The sequence below is a fragment of the Temnothorax longispinosus genome, unplaced genomic scaffold (assembly GCF_030848805.1).
Source record: "Temnothorax longispinosus isolate EJ_2023e unplaced genomic scaffold, Tlon_JGU_v1 HiC_scaffold_13, whole genome shotgun sequence".
Classification (NCBI taxonomy): domain Eukaryota; kingdom Metazoa; phylum Arthropoda; class Insecta; order Hymenoptera; family Formicidae; genus Temnothorax; species Temnothorax longispinosus.
In genome coordinates this window covers 604,284-610,468 of record NW_027269815.1, presented here as the reverse complement: position 1 = coordinate 610,468, position 6,185 = coordinate 604,284, and positions in this window count along the sequence as shown.

The following is a 6,185-nucleotide window of genomic DNA, read 5'->3' as shown; positions in this document are numbered from 1 at the left end:
CAGGCATGAGAAGCAGCAACGGTGATCCAACAGGGACATCAGTCTAAAATAAAATTCAAATAATTAGGATATAATAATTTTATCCTTACTTACCTCTATCTGGTATGCGATGTAAAGCGAGGATCCAGGGACGAGAAGCAGCAACGGTGATCCATCAGGGACATCCTTCTGAAACAAATAAATCCCATTAGCGTCTTGCGAATAATCGGGGCGTTGATGCGAACACTTACCTTCTCGGTAGTCTAAGGTAAAACCGAGTGGCGACCGTTCGATAGGAATATTATCCGCCGGAATCGGGCTCAACACGTGCCGTCCGGTCACGACCTAACCTTTTTTTTTTTTTTGTTTCGTGGAAGAGGAAAAATGCCTCGAGCATTCTACCGGGGGCCGTCCCCGGGATATGTGGGGCTTGCACCCACTAAAAAACCTCTCCCAAACACATAGCACGCTGGACAACAGTTGCAACACGCGGGAGACTCGAGGTATTATATCACGTGCCACAACAGTCCTCACGCAGAGGCGACAGAAATACGTAAACCGGAGACGAGATCACGCGGAGGATCAAACAGGGACGCCGCAGAACCCGCCGGAATAACTTACTAGTCGAAAATTTGACACAAGTGCCAACGTTCGACCGCCTCGGAGGCCCTCATGATAGTGACCGCGGGCAGTCATATCATTGAGGGACGCTCTTCATTGGCTGCGTGGCCATTCCATAGGGAATCACGGACGTCCCAAGGAAGAACGCACAGGGCCATAGGACATGCACGTACCAGACGAACAGGAACCCCTCTACCCGGAGAGAGGTTCCACACAAATCAAAAAAGCCACGAGTTGAACTCGTTAACATTGAGGGTTGAACATATACCCACCACCGGGAAAAACAGTCGGACTCAAAGTCCGCATCACGGGCCGCTTTAGCGGCTGTATTAACGATCACGCCCGTCCCACTCCCTGGCCCCCCGGAAGGGGGGAGAAGGGGAGGGAGGGGCGCGAAATGAGAAAGATCCCGAGAACCCCGCCGCAGGCCGAGGAAACCCCGAAGGACGACCACCCGCACCCCGCAGCCACAACGGAGCCTCCGGCAAGCCCACTGCGGAGCAGGAGTGGGGCCGGAGCCCCGCAAGCACAGCGGTGAGCGGCGAGACCACGGGCGACCGACCCCCAGAGAGCCCCCGACCCCGCGCAGCGGAGTCCCCAAGAGAAAGAGATTAAAATATATAAAACGCAATAAATAGACATAAATCTAAATCTAATTTTCTATTACGGGGCCATCCGGCCGCCCAAAGGGAAACCCGCACGCCGACCGCCCCCAGCCAACCACCCCCCAGGGATCCGGGAACGTCGCCGAAGCGACGCACCGGACCCCAGAGGGAGGAGAGCCAGAACCGGCCCGCGCCCGGGCAATCCAGGAACGGCAGGAAGACCCCGTCCGCACGCAAAATAAAACGCATCAAGAAGAAACCGCATGCAGTACATAAAGCCGCAATAGTATCGCAGAAAACGCAATTATCCCGGATCAAGGATCATTTGCTGCTGTCTTCTACGCTCGTCCTCTTCCTTGCGTTGAAGGACGCGTTCAGCAAAAGTTGAAAATGCGTTCCAGCGTTTTTTGGAGTTCCTAGCAACAATATTCCCCAGGGAAAGGTTCTGACCAATTGCAGCAGCAAGTTCACCACGCTCTAGGGCCCAGAAGTGAAACACCTCTAAGGTGTGCTCTGGGGTATCTTCTTCCGCGTTACAATACCGGCATATTGGAGTATCCTCTTTACCAATCCTATACAGGTAAGTGCCGAAACACCCATGGCCTGTTAAAAGCTGAGTTAGTCTATAAGTGAGGAAGCCGGAACTGCGATCTAACCAGTCCTCAAAACTGGGGCCAATCGCCTCTCTCGTTCTTCTTCCCGGAAGATTTGCACGCGTGACGTGGATACGCCATTGCTCTCGTAGTGCGTCCCATTCCTCCAAACGTACAGCGGCAGCCGATACCTCGTTATAATTGCCATTCTCCTTCATTCTACGATGTCGGAAATATGTCCGTCTTAGGAATTCCGCATAGAGGTCTAGGGGCGGAACCCGGGCCAGGAGAGTAGCCGCCTCGTACGAGACGGTACGGTACGCCATAATGGTTCTTAGTGCAGAGAGTCGGAGCGCGCGGCGCATCTGTCTCTGCTTATTTTCGGAGGCCATAAATTCCTCGCTCCAAATGGGGGCGGCATAAAGTGCAATGGAGGTTGCCACAGAGTAATATAGCCGGCGCTTGTTCTCTATGGGCCCTCTTAAGTTTGGAAGCATTGCGCACAAGGCACGATTTACCTTGGATATCTTTGCAGCGACATAATTCACGTGGGTGTTGAATGCCCATCTCTTGTCAATATAAACACCAAGGTACTTCATATTGCTAGATATCTTGATGTTTTGTCCCTCGTAAACGAAGTTTGAATTTCGGGGACAGTGTCCAAAGAATACGGCCTCCGTCTTAGGCCAGGACACCGACAGGCCGAAGTCTCGGATGTTGATCATCAGCCTATCCAAGCATTCAGACGCGAGAGCGCAAGCCGAATCGAAATCGTCCTCAGCGACGAGGAGTAGTGTGTCATCGGCATAACACACCACATGGGAATCGCCGGGAAGCAGAGTGCGCAGCACCTGGTCAAAGCCCAAATTCCAAAGTGGAGGACCCAGCACCGATCCCTGCGGGACCCCTCTGTTGACACGCCTAGTGCGACGGGTGCCGTCAGACGAGATGTATCTAATTACTCTGTTTCTTAGATAATCCTCTACAATGCGTCTCAAGTACCGCGGGACACGTTTGTTCCTTAGAGCAGCTCTGATTCTGGAATGTTTAATAGAGTTGAACGCATTCTTGATGTCCAGTGAAACAGCCAGCACCACTCTGCCGTTCGCGCGGGCCTCAGTAATTATGTTTTTAACCAGGAAGAGAGCGTCAGTCGTCGAACGCATCTTACGAAACCCGAATTGATTCGCCGAAAGATTGTATCTAGGATTTTGGTCAAGATAAGTGGCCAAACGATTGGCAATGATACGCTCAAAGACCTTCCCGGTTTCATTGAGGAGGCAAATCGGTCTTGCCTTAGGCACCTCGCCGCGTGGTGGAATATCTCCTTTGGGGATCAGAACGAGGTCCGCTAGCTTCCATTTAGATGGAAAGACCCCCGTCTGCATACAAATGTTGAAGTTAGCCGTCAGTCGATGCACCATAGTAGGCGGTAACTTTTTCAGGACGGTCGCTTTGAAGCCGTCAGGACCGGGTGCCGTGCTGCTAGACTTCTTGGCCGCTATCGCCTCTTCGACTTCATCTGAGTGATGGGAGTTCTCCCCTCCTCGCAATCACCCAGATCCACTCGGGACAGTTTCCGACCAGGCGGGAACAGGTCGTCCAATAAGCGGTTCAACACTTCAGGCTCGAGGGTAGTGCTGAGCCCCGGAGTAGGTTTCCTGAGTTTGCCCAAAACTAACTTATAGGGAAGGCCCCACGGATCCTCCTTCAGCGTATCGATCAGTTCTTGCCACGCGGCGGACTTGGCATTCTGTATTTCGTGCTTCAGATTTTGAGTAGCAGCAGTATACGCGATTCTTTTAGCTTCCAGTACTTCCGGCAAATCCCTACTCCTGCCACGAGTCCAGGCTCTCTTCGCAGCGATAGCCGCAGTTCTTAATTGCGATATCTGGTCATTCCACCAGTAGGCTCTGTCTGACTTAGCAGCGCGCAGGCGAGGGACCGCCGCCTGGCACGCATCATAAATGCAATTGTGAATCCATCGATCTGGACCCACCCCGATCAGGTATTCTGGATCACCAGGAGTCACCGCACATCTCCACTCAATAGCTTCCTGGAAGAGTCCAATGTCCATTTTTCTGAAATTCCATCGGCGGGGCAATGGTGGTGTTGTACGCCGAGTCGATGAATTCATAATTTCGAAGGAGATGTAAAAATGGTCAGACATGAACTCCATGTCGCCACGGACCGACCAATCACGGATTCTGCCGTATATATCAGAGGAAGTCCAGGTAAGATCCACTATCGATGTCCCCTGGTGGCTCGAAAAAGTAGGGTGATTTCCCTGGTTTACGAGTCTCCAGTCGAGCTGTGAAGCTAGTTCTTCGAGTGCCTCGCCCCTAACGTTAGAGACACTCGATCCCCAGGAGAGAGCGTGGGCGTTAAAATCTCCGCAAATGATCAGTCTATTATTGTGTGCTACACAGGAGCAAATGGTGGAAAGCTCCTCCAGGAAATCCGAGAATGTCGGGAGATCAACGTTGGAAGAGATATAAAATGAGAGAATATAAATCTCTCCCAATCTAACCAGTACACAATGTCTGCCGCGGGCCTCCAACGTGGCAGGGTGTGTCGTGACCCTGTTATTAACAAAAATAGCCGCAAGATGGTCATGGCTGTGGAACCACAATTGGTATGGGCTGTGCGTTCGGGCAGGTTCAGAAATCGCGCAAACGGCAACCCCCATTTCCCTTGAGTGATGAACAAGGAGGTCCTGAGCCTCCTTGTTTCCATTAAGATTTAATTGGAGACACAGAATCATTTCTGTGTCTCAGCCCGACCATTGATCGTAAGGTCCCTACGTCTCCCACGTGCAGGTTCTACGCTCGCGCAAACATTAAGCGATCCCAGTCGATGATCGCTGGGTCTTCCGGCATCTCTACAAACGACACAACAAGGATCCTCTCTGCAAGCACCGATCTGGTGACCGCGCTCACCACACCTGAAGCAGGCGCCAGTCCGGTCCTCAGGGAAACTGCATGTGGTGCGGACATGTCCGAAACGCCAACATTTATAACATTGGACGGGTCTTGTCTCGAGTAGTTCGACCCGAGCAATGGTCCATCCTATCTTGAGCTTATTCGTGGCCGAGATTTTAATTGCCGCGGATAGGGGGCACTTGACCCATACAGAATTAAGCCCGTTGTTCATTTTACGTATGCTACCGATTTTAACAAGGTATTCATCGCAATCTCCGACTACTGAAATTTCATTAAGAATCTCAGTAGGGGAGATAGAGTCATCGAAATTCCAGATACGAAGCTCGCCCATTGTAGTTGGGCGAGTAATACGTATCTTATTATTGTCCAAGACCTCCTTAAGCTTACCTACTAGCGTATCGGCCTTAGAGGTACCATCCGCGCCGGGAATCTCAATAATAACCCCGCCGTTGATACCGCGCCTAATCTTCGAAGTCTCGATGCCGAGAGTGTCCAGGTTTATATTTTCCCGCGCCTTCTTCAAAATATCAGCATAGCTGACGTCCTCTTTAAGGCTGGTAATCGAGACCGCAGCAGTTTTAGGTGGTCTGCGCGGGCGGATAGTCGAACGGGAGCCACCACCGACGACCCCTCGTCGAGATCCATCGTTCCGGACAGTCGCCTCGTTTCGTACGACATCTACGGTAGGCGGTGCGGAAATCTGCGGGCCTAGAGCCTCCCCGTCGGAAATGCCAGATGTCTCAGTGGTGTCGTTCTTGAAGGATGTTCTTTTAATCCTTTTCTTCTTATAGTTATTCGAAAATTCCTCTGATTTTGAGCCAAATTTAGAGCGCAGTTCCTCCATATTAGTAACTAGTTGCGCAATTTGTCTGTTCATGCATTCAAGCATGTAGTTAGGACCAGTGTCTTCCTCTGAATACAAAATGCGAGTAGGAGTCTGCGTGGAAAGAGTCTCCTTATCAGATTTCTTATTCTTTCCAGGAGGAGACCTCCTCTTACTCGAGGTAGGAACCTCAATCATATCAGTCTCAGATCCGGAGGCACTTGTAGGGTGTTTCCGTATTTTAATAGTTTTGTCCCACAGTATTTCAGAGGAAATAACCCTGGGCTTCCTCTGAGGGAGAGGGGGATAGTCTTCCGGGCGCTTTGCTGCCTCCTTGATATCAATTTGCGAGTATCAGCTCCCTGAGCAGGACTGTTCTCAGAAGGTGCTTTTGAGAAGGATCGTGTGTGATTTGTAGCATCCCTCATATTTCTAATCTCCTCGCGGAGCATCTCAACATCTCTACGAAGGTCTTCATTCTCCTTACGAAGTATAGAGTGCTCCTTCTTTTGTAGCTCCTGCTCGCGCGTTATCTTGCGCAGTTGAGTCGTGAGGTTTTTGTTTTGTAATTTCAAATCCGCAATGTCGCCAGTAGCGCCAAGCCGTTCGCGATAAATGTCTA